A 17,929-nucleotide genomic window follows, 5' to 3' on the forward strand; every position below is an offset into this window, starting at 1 on the left:
CATATTTCCTCCTTTTGCTCTGAGAAGTTTGATGGAAGGAATGGACTGATTAGCTGCATTCCTTTGGAGGGAGAGTGGCGCTCTGATTTTTTTGAATTTCCAGCTTTTCTACACTGCTTTTTCCCCATCTTTGTGGTTTTATCTGCCTTTGGTCTTTGAAGATGGTGATATACTGATGGGGTTTTGCTGTGGGTGTCCTTTCTGTTTGTTAGTTTCCCTTCTAACAGTCAGGACCCTCAGCTGCAGTTCCGTTGGAGTTTGCTTGAGGTCCACTCCAGACCCTGTGTGCCTGGGTATCAGCAGCGGAGGCTGCAGAAGATAGAATATTGCTGAACAGCAAGTGTTGCTGTCTGATTCTTGCTCTGGAAGCTTTGTCTCAGAGGTGTACCCAGCCGTGTGAGATGTGAGGTGGCAGTCTGCACCTAGTGGGGGATGTCTCCCAGTTAGGCTACTCAGGGGTCAGGGACCCACTTGAGTAGGCAGTCTGTCCGTTCTTAGATCTCAACCTCCATGCTGGGAGAACCACTGCTATCTTCAAACTGTCAGGCAGAGACATTTACATAGGCAGAGGTTTCTTCTGCTTTTTGTTTAGCTATGCCCTGTCCCCAGAGGTGGAGTCTACAAAGGCAGGCAGGCCTCCTTGAGCTGCAGTGGGCTCATCCAGTTGAGCTTCTTGGTGACTTGGTTTACCTACTTAAGCCTCAGCAATGGTGGGCACCACCCCCTCAGCCTCTCTGCCGCCTTGCAGTTAGATCTCAGACTGCTGTGTTAGCAATGAGGGAGGCTTCATGGGTGTGGGACCCTCTGGGCCAGGCATGGGTTATAATCTCCTGGTGTTGCATTTCTTAAGATCTTTGGTAAAGTGTAGTATTAGGGTGGTAGTTACCCGATTTTCCAGGTGTTGTGTGTCTCAGTATCCCTTGGCTAGGAAAAGGAATTCCCTTCCCCCTTGCACTTACCAGGTGAGGCGATGCCTCACCCTGTTTTAGCTCTCGCTAGTTGGGCTGCACCCAGTGACCAGCACTGACTGTCCGACATGCCCCAGTGAGATGAACCAGGTACCTCCATTGAAAATGCAGAAATCACCCATCTTCTCTGTTGCTCACGCTGAGAGCTGGAGACTGGAGCTGTTCCTATTCGGCCATGGAGAATTGTCTATTCATGGTTTTGGCCCAATTTTTGATAGGATTGCTTTTCTCTTGCTGATTTGTTTGAGTTCCTTGTAGAGTCTGGAAACTAGTCCTTTCTTGGAAAGTATAGCTTGCGAATATTTTCTCCCACTCTGTGGGTTCTGTTTACTCTGCTGATTATTTCTTTTGTTGCACAGAAGCTTTTTAGTTTAATTAAGTCCCATCTATTTATCTTTGTTTCTGTTGCATTTGCTTTTGCATTCTTTCTTATAAAGTCTTTGCCTAAGCCAAGGTCTAGAAGAGTTTTTTCAATGTTATCTACTAGAATTTTTATGGTTTCAGCTCTTAGATTGAAGTCTTTGATCCATCTTGAGTTGATTTTTGTATAGGGTGAGAGATGAGGATCCAGGTTCATTCTTCTTCACGTGGCTTCCCAATTGGTTGAATAAGGTGTAATTTCCTCACTTTACGTTTTAGCTTGCTTTTTGAAAGATCTGTTGACTGTAAGTATTTGGCTTTATTTCTTAGTTCTCTATTCTATTCCATTGGTCTATATGCCTATTTTTATATGAGTACCATGCTGTTTCAGTGACTATGACCTTATATATAGTTTGAAGTCGGGTAATGTGATGCCTCCAGATTTGTTATTTTTCCTTAGTCTTGCTTTGGCAATGTGGGCTCTTTTTTGGTTCCATATGAATTTTAGAATTTGTTTTTCCAGTTCTGTGAAGAATGATGGTGATATCTTGATGGGAACTGCATTGAATTTGTGGATTGGTTTTGGCAATATGGTCATTTTCACAATATTGATCTACTCATCCATAAGCATGGGATGTGTTTGTGTCATTTATGATTTCTTTCAACACTGTTTTGTAGTTTTCCTTGTAGAGGCCATTCACGTCCTAGTTTAGTTGTATTTTTAAGTATTTTATTTTTTTTGCAGTTATTGTAAAATGGGTTGAGTTCTTGATTTCTCAACTTTATCATTGTTGGTGTATAGCAGTGCTACTGATTTGTGCATATTAATTTTGTATCCTGAAACTTTGCTAAATTAATTTACTAGTTCTAGGAGCTTTTTGGATGAGTCTTTAGGATTTTCTAGGTATACAATTATGTCATCAGCAAACAGAAACAGTTTTACTTCCTATTCACTGATTTGGATATCCTTTATTTCTTTCTCTTGTCTGATTGCTCTGGCTAGGACTTCCAGTACTATGATTGAAGAGAAGTGGTGAAAGTGGACATTGTCAAGGAGAATGCTTTCAACTTTTCCCTGTTCAGTATAATGTTGACTGTCAGTTTGTCATAGATGGCTTTTATTACCTTAAGGTATGTCTCTCTTATGCCTATTTTGCTGAGGGTTTTAAACATAAAAGAACGCTGGGTCTTATCAAATGCTTTTTCTACATCTATTGAGATGATTACGTGGTTTTTATTTTAAATTCTGTATCTGATGTATCATATTTATTGACTTGCATATGTAAAACTATATCTGCATATCTGTTGTGAAACCCACTTGAGCATGGTGTATTATTTTTTGCTATGCTATTGGATTCTGTTAGCTAGTACTTTATTGACAACTTTTGCATTTGTGTTCATTAGGGATATTTATCTATAGTTTTCTTTTTTTCTTATGTCTTTTCCTGGTTTTGGTATTAGGGAGATCCTGGCTTCACAGAATGATTTAGCAATGATTCCCTCTTTCTCTATCTTTGGAATAGTGTCAGTATGATGGTTACCAATTCTTCTTTGAATGTCTGATAGAATTCAGTTGTGAATCTGCCTGATCCTGGAATTTTTTGTTGTTGTAGATAACTTTTAAATTATCATTTCAATCTCACTGTTTGTTATGGATCTGCTGAGGGTTTCTATTTCTTTTGTTTTAATCTAGGAGGGTTGTATATTTCCATGAATGTATCTGTCTCCTCTAAGTTTTCTAGTTTATGCATGTAAAGGTGTTCATACCAGCCTTGAATCATCTTTTGTCTTTCTGTGGCATTGGTTGTAATATCACCTGTTTTATTTTTAATTGAGTTTTTTTTGATTCTCTCTCTTCTTTTCTTGGTTAATCTCACTAATGATCTATCAACTTTATTTATCTTTTCAAAGCACCAACTTTTTGTTTATTTTTTCTTCTGTATTGTTTTTTGTTGTTGTTTCAATTTCATTTAGTCCAGCTCTGATTGTGGTTATTTCTTTTCTTATGCTGGGTTTGGATTTGGTTTGTTCTTGTTTCTCTAGTTCTTTGAGGTGTGGCCTTAAATTGTTTCTCTGTGTTCTTTCAAACTTTTTGATGTAGGCATGTAATGCTATGAACTTTCTTCTTATCGCCACTTTTGCTGTATCCCACAGGGTTTGATATGTTGTGTCACTATTATCATTCAGTTCAAATAGTTTTTTAATTTTCATCTTGATTTCATTGTTGACCCAGTGATCATTCAGGACCAAGTTATTTAGTTGCCATGTTTTTGCATGATTTTGGGGATTCCTTTTGGAGATTTTTTTTCCAATTTTATGCCACTGTGATCTGAGAGAGTACTTGATATAATTTCAATTTTCTTAAATTAGTTGAGACTTATTTTGTGATCTATCACCAAAAAACCCTTGAAGACTGTTCCATGTATATTATGTATATTCTGCATAGAACAGAATGTTTATTCTGTAGTTATTGGGTAGACTGTTCTGTAAACATCTGCTAAGTCCATTTGTTCTAGGGTGGAGTTTAAGTCCAATGTTTCTTTGTTGACTTTCTGTCTAGATTACCTGTCTAGTGCTGATAAGGGAGGAGACCACCCTCATATTGTCTTATGCCCAATTTCTGCCTCCAAAGAGAGAAGAAGTAAAAACTAAAAGGCAGAAAAGAAATTCACAGGCAGACAGCCCAGCACCACACCCTGGGCCTGGTTAAAATAGACCCCTGACCTAACCAGTTATGTTATCTATAGATTCCAGACAATGTATGGAAAAGCATTGTGAAAATCCCTGTCCTGTTCTCTTCCATTCTGATTACTGGTGCATGTAACCCCCAGTCACATACCCACTGCTTGCTCAATTGATCACACCCTTCTCACATGGACCTTCCCCCTTAGAGTTGTAAGCCCTTAAAAGGAACAGGAATTGCTCACTTGGGGAGCTTGGCTTTTGAGACACAAGTCTGCCAAGGTTCCTGGCCAAATAAAGCTCCTTCCTTCTTTAACCCAGTGTCTGAGGAGTTTTGTCTGTGGCTCATCCTGCTACACTGTCAGTGGAGTATTGAAGTCCTCCACTATTATCGTGTTGCTGTCTATCTCATTTCTTATGTCTAGTGGTAATTATTTTATAAATTTGTGAGCTCCAGTGTTAGGTGCATGTATATTTAGGATTGTGATATTTTTCTGTTGGACTAGTCCTTTTATCATTAATGTCATGATAGGGACATTATTTTGTCTTCTTTAACTGCTCTTTGTCTTCTTTAACTGCTGTTGCTTTAAAGTCTGTTTTGTCTGATATAAAAATAGCTACTCCTGCTTACTTTTGGTGTACATTTGCATGAAATATCTTTTTCCACTTCTTTACCATAAGTGTATTTGAATTCTTATGTGTCAGGTGAGTCTCTTGAAGAGAGCAGACACCTGTTTGGTGAATTCTTATCCATTCTGCAATTCTGTGTCTGTTAAGTGGAGCATCTAGGCCATTTACATTCAATGTTAGTATTGAGATGTGAGATACTATTCTAGTCATCCTACTATTTTTTGCCTGAATGCCTTGGTTTCTTTTCATTGTGTTGTCGTTTTATAGGTCCTGTGAGATTTATGCTTTAAGGAGATTATATTTTGATGTATTTTGAGGATTCGTTACAAGATCTAGAGTTATTTTAAAGCAGTTCTTGTAGTGCTGGCTTGGTAGTGGCAAATTCTCTCAACATTTGTGAGAAAAAGATGCTATCTTCCTTTATTTATGAATGTTAGACGGGATACTAAATAGTACCTCAATTCCTTCTAGCTTGTAGGATTTCTGCTGAGAAATCTGCTGTTCATTTGATAGGTTTTCCTTTCTAGGTCACCTGATGCTTTTGCCCCACAGCTCTTAAGATTCTTTCCTTCAGCTCAACTTTAGATAATCTGATGACTATGTGCCAAGGGGGTGATATTTTTGCAATGAATTTCCCAGGTTTTCTTTGCACTTCTTGTATTTGGATGTCTAGATATCTAGCAAGGCCAGAGAAGTTTTCTTCGATTATTCCATTAAATATATTTTCCAAAATTTTAGATTTATCTTCTTCCTTGGGAACACTAATTATTCTTAAGTTTGGTCATTTAACATAATGCCAAACTTTTTGGAAGCTTTGTTCCTTATTTATTTATTTACTTAGTATTATTATTTTGCTTTTGTTGGATTTGGCTAATTCAAAAGCCTTGTCTTCTAGCTCTGAAGTTCTTTCAGGTACTTGTTTGATTCTATTGCTGAGAATTTCCAGTGCATTTTCCATTTCTTTAAGTGTGTCTTTGATATCCAGAATTTGTCATTGTTTTTTATTTATGCTGTCTAGTTCACTGGAGATTTTTCCATTCATATCCAATACCATTTTTTAAAAAAATTTAAGTTGTACTTCACCTTTCTCTGGTGTCTCCTTGATTAGCTTAATAATCAACCTTCTGAATTCTTTTTCTGGCAATTCAAAGATTTCATCTTAGTTTGGATCCATTGCTGGTGAGCTACTATGATCTTTTGGAGGTGTTGAAGAACCTTGTTTTTTCATATTAACAGAATTGATTTTCTGGTTCCTTCTCACTTGGGAAGACTATTTCAGAGGCAAGATCTGGGACTCAAGGGCTGTTGTTCAGATTCTTTTGTCCCACAGGGTGCTCCCTTGATGTGGTGCTCTCTCCCTTCCCCTAGGGATGGGGCTTCCTGAGAGCCAGACCGCAGTAATTGTTATTTATCTTCTGGATCTAGCCAGCCAGCAGAGCTATGAGGCTCTGGGCTGATAATGGGGAGCATCTGCAAAGAGTGCTGTGATGTGATCCTTCTTCAGGTCTCTTAGCTGTAGATACCAGCACCTGCTCCGGTGGAGGTATCAGGGGAGAGAAGTAGAGTCTGTGAGGGTCCTTGGCTGTATTTTTGTTAAGAGCGCTGGTTTTGTGTTGGTTGGCCTCTGACCAGAAGGTGGCGCTTTCAAGAGCACATCAGCTGTAGTAGATTATGACCTTTGTCTTTAGCTACCAGGGTGGGTAGAGAAAGACCGTCAGGTGGGGGCAGGGTTAGGCGTGTCTGAGCTCAGACTCTTCTTGGGCAAGGCTTGCTGCAGCTGCTGTGGGGGACGCAGGTGTGATTCCCAGGCTAATGGAGTTATGTTCCTGGGAGATTATGGCTGTCTCTGCAGTGTCACACAGGTCACCAGGGAAGTAGGTAAAAGCTGACAGCAACAGGCCTCATTCAGCTTCTATGCAGCTTGCAGCCCGAAAGGCCAGTCTCACTCCCAGCCTGCACCGACAACAGCATCAGGTTTATTTCTAGGCAGCTTGTGAGCAGAGCTGAGAACTCACTCCAGGCTACAAGCCTCACAGGTGAAAAAGCAAGCAGAAACAGTTCTTCAGCTGCCCCAGGGAGCCTGGAGTAGCAATTCACCACCTTCAAAGGGTGTGTGGATTCTCTCAGCCTTCCTGGTATGTTCCTTGGAGGAAAAGTTCATGATGTCAATCTCCACACATTGCTCTGTCCATCTGAGTGGGAGCTGCAAATTAGCCCTGCATCCTATCCGCCATTTTTTCCCATCTCTTCTGCCGTATTGTTTAAAGCAAAATTTTTAAGGGCACTATTTGCTATCATGAAATGCTAAACTACAAGCATATGTACGTCTTGGGGACAGGAATGCCTCCAATAAAGCATATGTGAGCAACAGTTCCACATATTAAGGTATTAGCAATATAATAAGAAATAGCGAAGTAGTCTCAGTGTCATATAACATCTTTTAATATCATGGTATCCTTGACAACATCTCCAATAGCAATAGACTACTCAGGACATATAAATTGCTGTGTTTTAAAAATAGTTTACTGATTTTTAAAAGCTTTTATAGAACTGAGAAGTTTCCTGATGTTTTGTTGAATTGGCATTTTTCTGTAGTAAACTATGTACTTTTACTTTATATATGTCTCAATGTATTTTTAAATAATAGGAGTTTCTGATTTATAGCGTTACACTTCTCTGACCTTCATTCATATCAAAGTGAACAATGAGAAAGTGACCAGTGCTCTAAGCATGGGTCACCATTCCTGGTCAGCTGTCTGTCATCAAGAAAATGGTCATTTCAAACTGTTCTCTGGCTGCTGGAAAATGTTCTGGTTTTCCAGAGATAAACATGGAAGAAATAACTGTCTATTAAAAAATAGTAGTAACAATCTCAATTATTTAAGAGTTTATTTCAACATATTTGGCCTTATTCTTCCTCCTACTGTTCATATATTGGTCAACAGCTATATATTGGTATTAGGTATGTAAATACTGAAAGTTTAATGAAATAGCAACTAGTGCAATGAATGAAAAATATTTGACTTTATGATTCATTACATTATTTGTAATTCTCTTTTTTGTATTTCCATGTAACAATGAAGAATCCTTTTAGTCTGGCTTTCTCATTAGGCCCTGGAAGAACATATAGTAGTATAATTTTTGGAATCACTAGGTTTAAATTTAGCCAAAGAGGACTCACATAAAATGGCCCCACCTAAATTTTTAATATATTTTGCTACTTGTCACAGGATGCTCTCAGTGCATTCACAGAAGCTTAAGATTTGGGTGAAGTAATGTATTAGCCCCTTGGGGAGATATTATAACAGAGCGGTTATGAGAGAAGATTGTCTGAGACCACCCAAAGCTTCAGTCCTGGCTGTCACACTCATTACCTATGTGTCCTTAGAAAAATTGCCTAAGCTCTCAAAGTGTTTTTTTGTTTTTTTTTTTTTCTGCTAAAGAGAATAATAGTCACACTCACCAAGTATTTTAGGATTAATTGAAACACCTGTAAATGCTTATCACCAAGACTGGTACATGGTTCATGTTCAAAAAATAGTGCTTGTAGTAGAAGTAACAATGATCATAGTCTTAATCGTGACGATGATAATCATTGTTATTACTCTTTGCTTTGATCAATTATTGGGACTGTATTTTAATATGAAAATTATAACAATAATAAAATAGCTAATAATTATTATATTATTGAACATTTAATAAGTACCAGGTACTATTCTATGCATTTTCAAAGCATTATCTCATTCAATAATCAGGGGTCCCAAATGTATTATCATTAATATTCCCATTTTCAGAGGAAAACATGGAAGATAGAATAAATACACTGCCTAGGATCACAGGCATAGTGAATGGCAAAGCCAGGATTTGTACTAAGGTGGTCTCTTTCTGAAGCACACACTCTTAAGGAACATCCAAAGAAAGCTAGAATGATTGAGATTCTGGGAGCCATGTCATGTCAAGCAGTTTACATGGAAAAAGATCTATATGACATAATTTAATGAAGTTATGTGTGTGTTTGAAAATATTTGCAGAAGCAAAGAGGAGGAGGAGAATAACAGTTTCTAAAGGGAACAGGGACCGTATGGCTTTATGAAGGTGGACCTTTGAGCTGGCCTTTGAAGAATGAAGAGGGATTTTAGGACAAAGTGAAGAAGGCAATTCCAAGCAAAGGGAGGGCAATGAAAAAGGCACAGATTTGAGAGTTCGTAGCATTTTCAGGACGTCAAAAATTCCCAGAACATATCTCAGAGAGTAGAACTGGGATGACAGGCAGAGGCCAGATCACTGCGGATCTTATATGCAGTACTCAGGAGGTTGTGCTTTTCTAAAGGCAGTTGTCATTGCAGAATCTTGAAAAAGGAAGTGATTGTGAAATAATTTGATTTTTAAGAAAATAATTCTGACAAGAAGTACAAAAATTTATTTCAGAGGTATAAGAAGAAATACAAGGTGATTAGTTAGAAAATACTTGCAATAATTCAGGCAAATGATAATAAGATATAGACACCAGGAATGGAAAAGAAAAAATCAGTTCAAGAAATTTAAAAGGTAGAAAAAACTGATTTGGTCTTCAGTTGGAGTAAGAGGTAATAAAAAGTTAAAATGACTCAAAAATGTCTGCCTGACTGAAAGCAAAAGCAAAGACTTAGGAGTGAGAATAGAAGAGGTTACCATCATGAGAAGGAAAGGCATTTTCTGAAGTTCTGCAAAGAAGCCACAGAACAAATAATATGAACTACTGTGCAGCTAATTTGGATCCAAATAAAAAGGGTCATTAACAATCCTTACCTCTACATATTACTCTTCAAGAACCCCCTTCCTCAATGTTGCATGATAGTTTTAACTTTACTTTTTCAGCAAATATTTATCAAACACTTAACTACAATTAATCCAGGGACTATGTGACATGGTGGGTATAAAACAATGACAATTAGAGAAGATGTGTGTCATCACATATTCCACAGTATAGTTGAGGAGCTGGATATTAAACTCACAGCCACTGTGACACCATGGAAATAGCTACAGTGGGATGGTTTAGCAGAGAGGATATAGTTTTTACTGTGGTATTAGGGAAAGCCTTCCTGAAGAAGTACATTAAAACCAAAACCTGAATTTTATCATGTTGACTACCTAGCAAAATGAAAAGTATGGGGCAAGGGTTTTCCCAATAGAGTGATGAGAGACTGCAAGGCTCTGAGGCAAGAAGATGACTGCGTTATTCAGAGTCTGAAAAGCAGCCAGGGTGTTGTTCCCGTCTCTTCTACTAGATCGTAGGTTCCTTCAGCAGAAGAGCCAAAGGCTGATATCTGAGTCTTACTACCCCAGCTCTCCATTTGAGGCATCTGTATGTTTCTGGAATTTAAGTGGGGTAAACAGGGAGACAAGGAAAATTTCATTTTGAGTAAAGAAAGGGAAAGGTGGTTTTTAGACACAAAATAAGCCAACTTCACATTTTTATTTAGGCTCAATGTCTCTCTAGCTGTAGGGGAAAGAGGTTCCTATACCCTCCTTTCAAATTGAGATCACTCTTTCAACCTGACATATTTTGCACCAACTAGTTTAGTAGGTTATTATCAGTATATATAATATAATTTAATAGAATAGAATAGAGAATATAAAGTTGAAAAGAATAGAATAGAGAATATAAAGTTGTATCACACATAGTAATGATATTTAATTTACATTTTTCTTTCATTATGTATTACATATGAATACATATTTTACATATACAGAGTAATATATTTAGGTGTGTATGTATTAGTTTGTAATTACATAAAATATTTTTATATGGATTATGTACATATTTTTATATGGATTATGATCAAAAGTTGAAAAGCCAATCAAATGGATGTAAGCCATTCTCTCAGTATATGCGGTGATAGAATAACTTCAATAAAGAGTGTGTGCCTCAAGACAAAGATGCCCTGTCTCACTACTCCTATTCGACATAGTATTGGAAGTCCCAGCCAGGGCAATCAGGCAAAAGAAAGAAATAAAGGGCATCCAAATAGGAAGAGAGGAAATCAAATGATTCCTGTTTGCAGACAACATGATCCTATATCTAGAAAACCCAATAGTCTCAGCCCAAAGGCTTCTTAAGCTGATAAAAAGCTTCAGCAAAGTCTCAGGATATAAAACCAATGTTTAAAAATCGCTAGCATTCCTAAACATCAACAGTCAAGCTGAGAGTCAAATCAGGAATGAACTCCCATTCACATGGCCACAAAAAGAATAAAAATGCCTAAGAATACAACTAACTAGGGAGGTGAAATATCTCTACAAGTAGAACTACAAACCACTGCTCAAATAAATCAGAAATGACACAAACAAATGGAAAAACATTCCATGCTCATGGATAGAAAAAATCAGTATCATTAAAATGGCCACAGTGCCTAAAGCGATCTATACATTGAATGCTATTCCTATTAAGCTACCACTGAGATTCTTCACAGAACTGGAAAAACTATTTTAAAATTTATATGGATCCAAAATGAGCCTGAATAGCCAGGGCAATCCTAAGCAAAAGGAACAAAGCTGGAGGCATCACGCTACTCAACTTCAAACAATAGTAAAGGGCGACAGTAACCAAAACAACATGCTACTGGTACAAAAACAGGCACATTGACCAATGGTACTGAATAGAGAGGCCAGAATAATACCACACACCTAAAACTATCCGATCTTCCACAAACCTGATGGAAACAATCAATAGGGAGAAGATTCCCTATTCAACAAATAGTGCTGGCATAAGTGGCTGCCCATATGCAGAAAATTTAAACTGGACCCCTTTCTTACACCATATAATAAAATTAACTCAGGATAGATTAAAGACTTAAATATAAAACCCAAAACTATAAAAACCCTGGAAGACAATCTAGGCAATACCATTTAGGACATAGGCATGGGCAAAGTTTTCATGACAAAGACACCAAAAGCAATTGCAACAAAAGCAAAAATTGACAAATGGGATCTAATTAAACTAAAGAGCTTCTGCGTAAGAAACTATCAATAGAATAAACAGACAGCCTACAGAAAGGGGAAAAAATTTTGTGAACTATGCATCCGACAAAGGTCTAATATCTAATATCTATAAGGAACTTAAATTTACAAGAAAAAAAATCAAACAACCCCATGAAAAAGTGTGCAAAGGACACGAAAGACAGTTTTCAAAAGAAGATATACATGTGGCTAACAATTTTATGGAAAAAAGCTCAACATCACTGATCACTAGAGCAATGCAAATCAAAACCACAATGAGATACCATCTCACACCAGTCATAATAGCTGTAATTAAAAAGTCAAAACATCAGGGCCAGGTGCAGTGACTCATGCCTGTAATCCCAGCACTTTGGGAGTCTGAGGTGGATGGATCACGAGGTTGGGAGTTCAAGACCATCCTGACTAACATGGTGAAATCCCGACTCTACTAAAATACAAAATATTAGCCAGGTGTGGTGGTGCACACCTGTAGTCCCAGCTACTTGGGAGGCTGAGGCAGGGCAATCGCTTGAACCTGGGAGGTAGAGGTTGTAGTGAGCTGAGATCATACCACTGCATTCCAGTCTGGTGTCAGAGCGAGGCTCCATCTCCAAAAAAAAAAAAAAAAAGTCAAAAAATAAGATTCTGATGAGGTTGGGGAGAAAAATGAACACTTATACACTGATGGTGGGAGTGTAAATTAGTTCAGTCATTTTTGAAAACAGTGTGGCCATTCCTCAAAGACCTACAGACAGAAATACTGTTTGACCCAGCAATCCCATTACTGGGTATATACCCTATGAAATATAAAAATTTCTATTATAAAGACACATGCATGCATATGTTCATTGCAGCACTATCACATTAGAAAAGACATGGAATCAACCGAAATGTCCATCAATGTAGACTGGATAAAGAAAAATGTGGTACATATGCACCATGGAATCCTATATGCAGCCATAAAAAAGAATGAGATCATGTCCTTTGCAGGGACATGGATGGAGCTGCAGGTCATTATCCTTAACAAACTAATGCAGAAACAGAAAAGCAAATACCACATGTTCTCATTTATAAGTGGGAGCTAAATGATGAGAACACATGGACATACAGAGGGAAACAAAACACGCTGGTGCCAATCAGAGGGTGGAGAGTGGGAGGAGGGAGAGGATCAGGACAAATAACAATAGGTACTAGGCTTAATGCCTGAAATACGAAATAATCTGTATGACAAACCCCTATGATACAAGTTTACCTATGTAACAAACTTGCATGTGCCCCTGAACTTAAAACAAATGTTAAAAAATGTGTGCCTAAGTAGCCCACCATAATTCATTTTTTTAAAGTGTAGAAAAAAGAAGAACATAAAAATAAGAAAAGGAGCATTAATGGACAGTGTCTCACGATTCTTTACTCCTCTCTACCATAAGAGTCATTTAGACTTCATATTATTAAGTTTTTTATGAGCCATTAACTAGCCATCTCAACTAGATTTTCTTGGACTTTTGCCAGGTCTCCTTAATGCAAAGTGGTTCATATGGTTTGGCTGGGTCACCACCCAAATCTCATCTTGAAATGTAGTTCCCATAATCCCCATGTGTCATGGGAAGTACCCAATGGGAGGTAATTAAATCATGGGGTCAGTTACCTTCATGATGATGTTCTTGTGGTAGTTATTGAGTTCTGAAGATATTTTATGGTTTTATAAGGGGCTTTTCACCCTTTTGCTCTTTACTTCTCCTTGATGACACCATGTGAAGGACATGTTTGCTTCCCCTTCCACCAAGATTGTAAGTTTCCTGAGGCTTTCCTAGCCATGCTGAACTTTGAGTCAAGCCTCTTTCCTTTATAAATTACCTAGTCTCAGGTATGTCTTTGTTAGCAGCATGAGAACAGACTAATAGAGTAAATTGGTACTGGGAGTGGGGTGCTACTGTAAAGGTACCTGAAAATGTGGAAGTGACTTTGGAATTGGGTAACAGGCAGAGTTTGGAACAGTTTGTAGGGCTCAGAAGGAGAGAGGAAGATATGGGAAAGTTTGGAACTCCCTAGAGACTTGTTGAATGGCTTTGACCAAAATGCAGATAGTGATATGGACAATAAAGTCCAGGTTGAGGTGGTTTCAGATGGAAATCAGGAACTTGTTGGGAACTCGAGTAAAGGTGATTCTTGCCATGCAAAGAGACTGGCAGCATTTTTACCCTACCCTAGAGATCTGTGGAACTTTGAACTTGAGAGAAATGATTTAGGGTATCTGGCAGAATAAATTTCTAAGTGGCAAAGCATTCAAGAGAAAGCAGAGCATAAAAGTTTGAAAAAACTGCATCTGATGATGCAGTAGAAAAGAAAAACCAGTTTTCTGGGGAGAAATTCAAGCTGGTAGCAGAAATTTGCATAAGTAATGAGGAACCAAATGCTAATCACCAAGACAATGGGGGAAATAGCCCCAAGGCATGTCAAGAGACCTCCATGGCTGCCCTCCCTTCACAGGCCCAGAGGCCTACAAAGGAAAAAATGATTTCCTGGGCTATTACAGGGCTCCGCTGCTGTGTGCAGCCTTGGGACTTGATGTGCTGCATCCCAGATGCTCCAGCCATGGCTAAAAGGGACCAAGGTACAGCTTGGGTTGTGGCTTCAGAGGGTGCAAGCACCAAGCCTTGGCAGCTTCCATGTGGTGTTGAGCCTGCAGGTGCACAGAAGTCAAGAGTTGAGGTTTGGGAATCTCCTAGATTTCAGAGAATGTACGGAAACACCTGGATGTCCAGGCAAGAGGTGGGCTGCAGGAGTGGAGCCCTCATGGAGAAACTCTGCTAGGGCAGTGCAGAAGGGAAATGTGGGTTTGGAGCCCCCATACAGAGTTCCTACTGGGGCACTGCCTAGTGGAGCTGTGAGAAGAGTGCCACCATCCTCCAGACACCAGAATGGTAGATCTGCTGACACCTTGCCCTGTGCACCTGGAAAAGCCCCAGACACTCAACACCAGCCATGAAAGCAGCCAGGTGGGAGTCTGTACCTACAAAGCCACAGAGGTGGAACTTCCCAAGGCCATGGGAGCCCACCTTTTGCATCAGTGTGACCTGGATATAAGACATGGAGTCAAAAAAGATCATTTTGGAATTTTAAGGTTTAGTGACTGTCATGTTCAGTTTTGGACTCACCTGGGGCCTGTAGTCCCTTTGTTTTAGCCAATTTTTTCAATGTGGAGTGGTTGTATTTACTCAATGCCTGTACTCTGATTGTATCTAGGAAGTAATTAACTTGCTTTTTATTTTACAAGCTCATAGGTGGAAAGGACTTGCCTTGTCTCAGATAAGACTTTGGACATGGACTTTTCAGTTAATGCTGGAATGAGTAAGGACTTTGGAGGACTGTTGGAAGGACATGATTGTGTTTTGAAATGTGAAGAAATGTGGTGTGAAAAGGGCCAGGGACAGAATGATATGGTTTGGCTGTGTCCCCACCCAAATCTTATCTTGAATTGTTGTTCCCATAATCCTGACATGTCATGGGAGGGACCCAGTGAAAGGTAATTGAATCAAGGGGACAGTAACCCCCATGTTGCTGTTCTCATGATAGTGACTGAGTTCTCACAAGATCTAATGATTTTATAAGGAGCTTTTCCCCCTCTTGCTCTTAACTTTTCCTTGATGCCAACATGTGAAAGACATGTTTGCTTCCCCTTCCACCATAGTTGTAAGTTTCCTGAGACCTCTTCAGCCATGATGAACTTTGAGTTAATTAAGCCTCTTTCCTTTATAAATTACCCAATTTCAGGTATGTCTTTATTAGCAGTATGAGAACAGACTATTAGAGTGGTTCTTTCAGAACTGTTCTAGAACAGCCCACTCTGTTGTTCAAGGTTATTGTTTTGGTGACTGAATAAAAATGAAGAATAAGTTACTTGGAATTTGCCCAGGTAAGAAAAGAAACCTGAGTTTAATTTGTGATAAACGATGTGAACTAGAACACACTGTCAAAAATATCTTTGTTTTTCCACCACAAAAGTAGAAACAACAAAAATCGATATGATCTTTTATAATACCATGGAGATTACATCTTACTCAAAAATGGAAATTCAATATAGAACAAATAAATAGTAGTATTAATAAATTCCAAATATTTTATGAGTTTCCAATCAGAGTTAGATAAAGCTCAAGGTGACATTTATTTGCTTCATATTTTAGTGAGAAGTTTTGATTTACTAGCTCAGACACAATTGAAAACATGCTTTCATAAAGTACTGTACAATATTTCAACTTAAAGGTGAAGTAACTTCTTATTTCTGTGACTTCGAATAAATGAATTGTTTTAATTTCAGTCTGGAGAAAAATGAAAGTATAGATGGACAGGTTGGCATTGATAGGAGCAGGGATAGGACATTTCATCCACAGAAACAAGATGGTTGCAGTTATATGTGAGTTGGTTTATGGGTGGTCAGAATATGAAGGAGTTCCTGTTAGATTGTTTTTATTTTCCAATAAATATAAGGCAGGCTAAGGGACAGGAATTTGGAGGAGTAAATGAAGACCATAAAAGGGAGATAGATGCAAATCATCAGCATCTATGGAGAGAAGAGGTTTAAACTGATCATTTTGGTATAAAAGAAAATATACAAAATGAGTACAATAGGATTGTCTGCTATGTTGTATTTCCACTTTGGTGATTTGTGTCATGACCTTAGAGTAAGATAAGTCAGCATGAGAGAGAGAAAGAAAGAGAGATAGTGTGTGTGCACATGCTTGCATGCACCGTGAATATACATAACGATGTTCAGTGTTTGTGTGTAGGCATAGGGTAGACAGATAATTAGATTTAAATAGAATTAAGGCATTTCCAGGTGAATTTAACAATAGAAGAGTGGTTAAGGGATTTAATGGGGTATAAAAAGGAGCAATTTCAATAAAAGTCCATGGACTCTTAAGTTGGTAGAAAGAGAGCAGATGACATACATGAAAATGATTTTAATAATGTAAAACTATCACTGGATGGAAGATCGACTGAGGTCACAAAGAGTTGAAGTAGTATATTAGGTGAGCTAAACATTTAGAAGTGAACAGACTGGAAAACAGAGTCAATATTTTGGAGATGATCTTTGGTATTGACAATGTCATGAGTGAGAACACAGCTGTTGTGGTTGAGGTAAGGTAGAGGTAAATATTAATGGAAAAAGCCACAACCCTGGACAGTAATTATTGAGATCCGTACATATCAGTATGATATTGATCTTTATCTGACTTTATTCACTTTCACTGGTTCTCTGTAATCCAGATTTCTGGGAAATAGTTTTCTGCATTTTGCTCATTGTAAACGTGTTTCTGTAAAGTCCAGTGTCTATATTCCAAGCTCCAAACCCAAGTTCAGATAAGTACCTTCAGTATGGACATGATTATTTTCCCATGGGCCTGTGATTTAGCACCTGCTTTCAGACATCCATGTCCATCTTGTCTAGAATAATGAATGTTTGGCATTTTCTCAACCCTGCAGCTTTTCCAAAATCCCAGTCCAAGTCTTCCTTTCTGACTTCCCACTGTTTGCTGAGATTCTATTTTGATAAAATGAGTAAAAAAGTAGTACAGAACTTCACAAAGCACTATGACTTTGAGAGGTAGAGCCAGGACAGGAACAGAAAGGTATGAGATAACCCAGAATAATACAGAACTGTAGAGTCAAGAAAGCAAAAGATTAAAAAAGAACACCAAATACTTCCCATAAGTGAAGCTGAGCAAGGGTAGAAGGGAAAAAAAGACTGTGTGTGTGTGTGTGTGTGTGTGTGTGTGTGTGTGTGTGTGTGCGCATGTGTGTGTGTGTGTAAAGCCTTTGGAGAAACTTTATGTTTTTTTTATTTTTTGTTGTTGTTGTTGTTTTTTGAGACGGAGTCTCGCTCTGTCGCCCAGGCTGGAGTGCAGTGGCACGATCTCGGCTCACTGCAAGCTCCGCCTCCTGGGTTTACGCCATTCTCCTGCCTCAGCCTCCTGAGTAGCTGGGACTACAGGCGCCCGCCACCGCGCCCGGCTAATTTTTTGTATTTTTAGTAGAGACCGGGTTTCACCGTGGTCTCGATCTCCTGACCTTGTGATCCGCCCGCCTCGGCCTCCCAAAGTGCTGGGATTACAGGCGTGAGCCACCGCGCCCGGCCAAAAACTTTATTTTATAGAGAAGAAAAACTAATGCACTGACAGATAAGCAACTTGTTAAAAAACAAAAAAAACTACAGTGGGACAAAGCAGGACTGAATCTCAGAAGACCTATGTTCTTTCCCCAGCAAAACACTGTCACCCATTTGGCAACTGGAAAAAAACGCTGATATTCTTTAA

General features: G+C 38.6%; 1 long non-coding RNA gene across 1 annotated transcript in view; it reads right to left on the reverse strand.

Annotated features, from left to right (window-relative positions):
• Positions 1-17,929, reverse strand: part of LOC105487495 (uncharacterized) — a 102,535-nt gene that overhangs the window by 34,645 nt on the left and 49,961 nt on the right. The window lies entirely within an intron of this gene.

The sequence above is a fragment of the Macaca nemestrina genome, chromosome 6 (assembly GCF_043159975.1).
Source record: "Macaca nemestrina isolate mMacNem1 chromosome 6, mMacNem.hap1, whole genome shotgun sequence".
In the NCBI taxonomy this organism is placed as follows: Eukaryota; Metazoa; Chordata; class Mammalia; order Primates; family Cercopithecidae; genus Macaca; species Macaca nemestrina.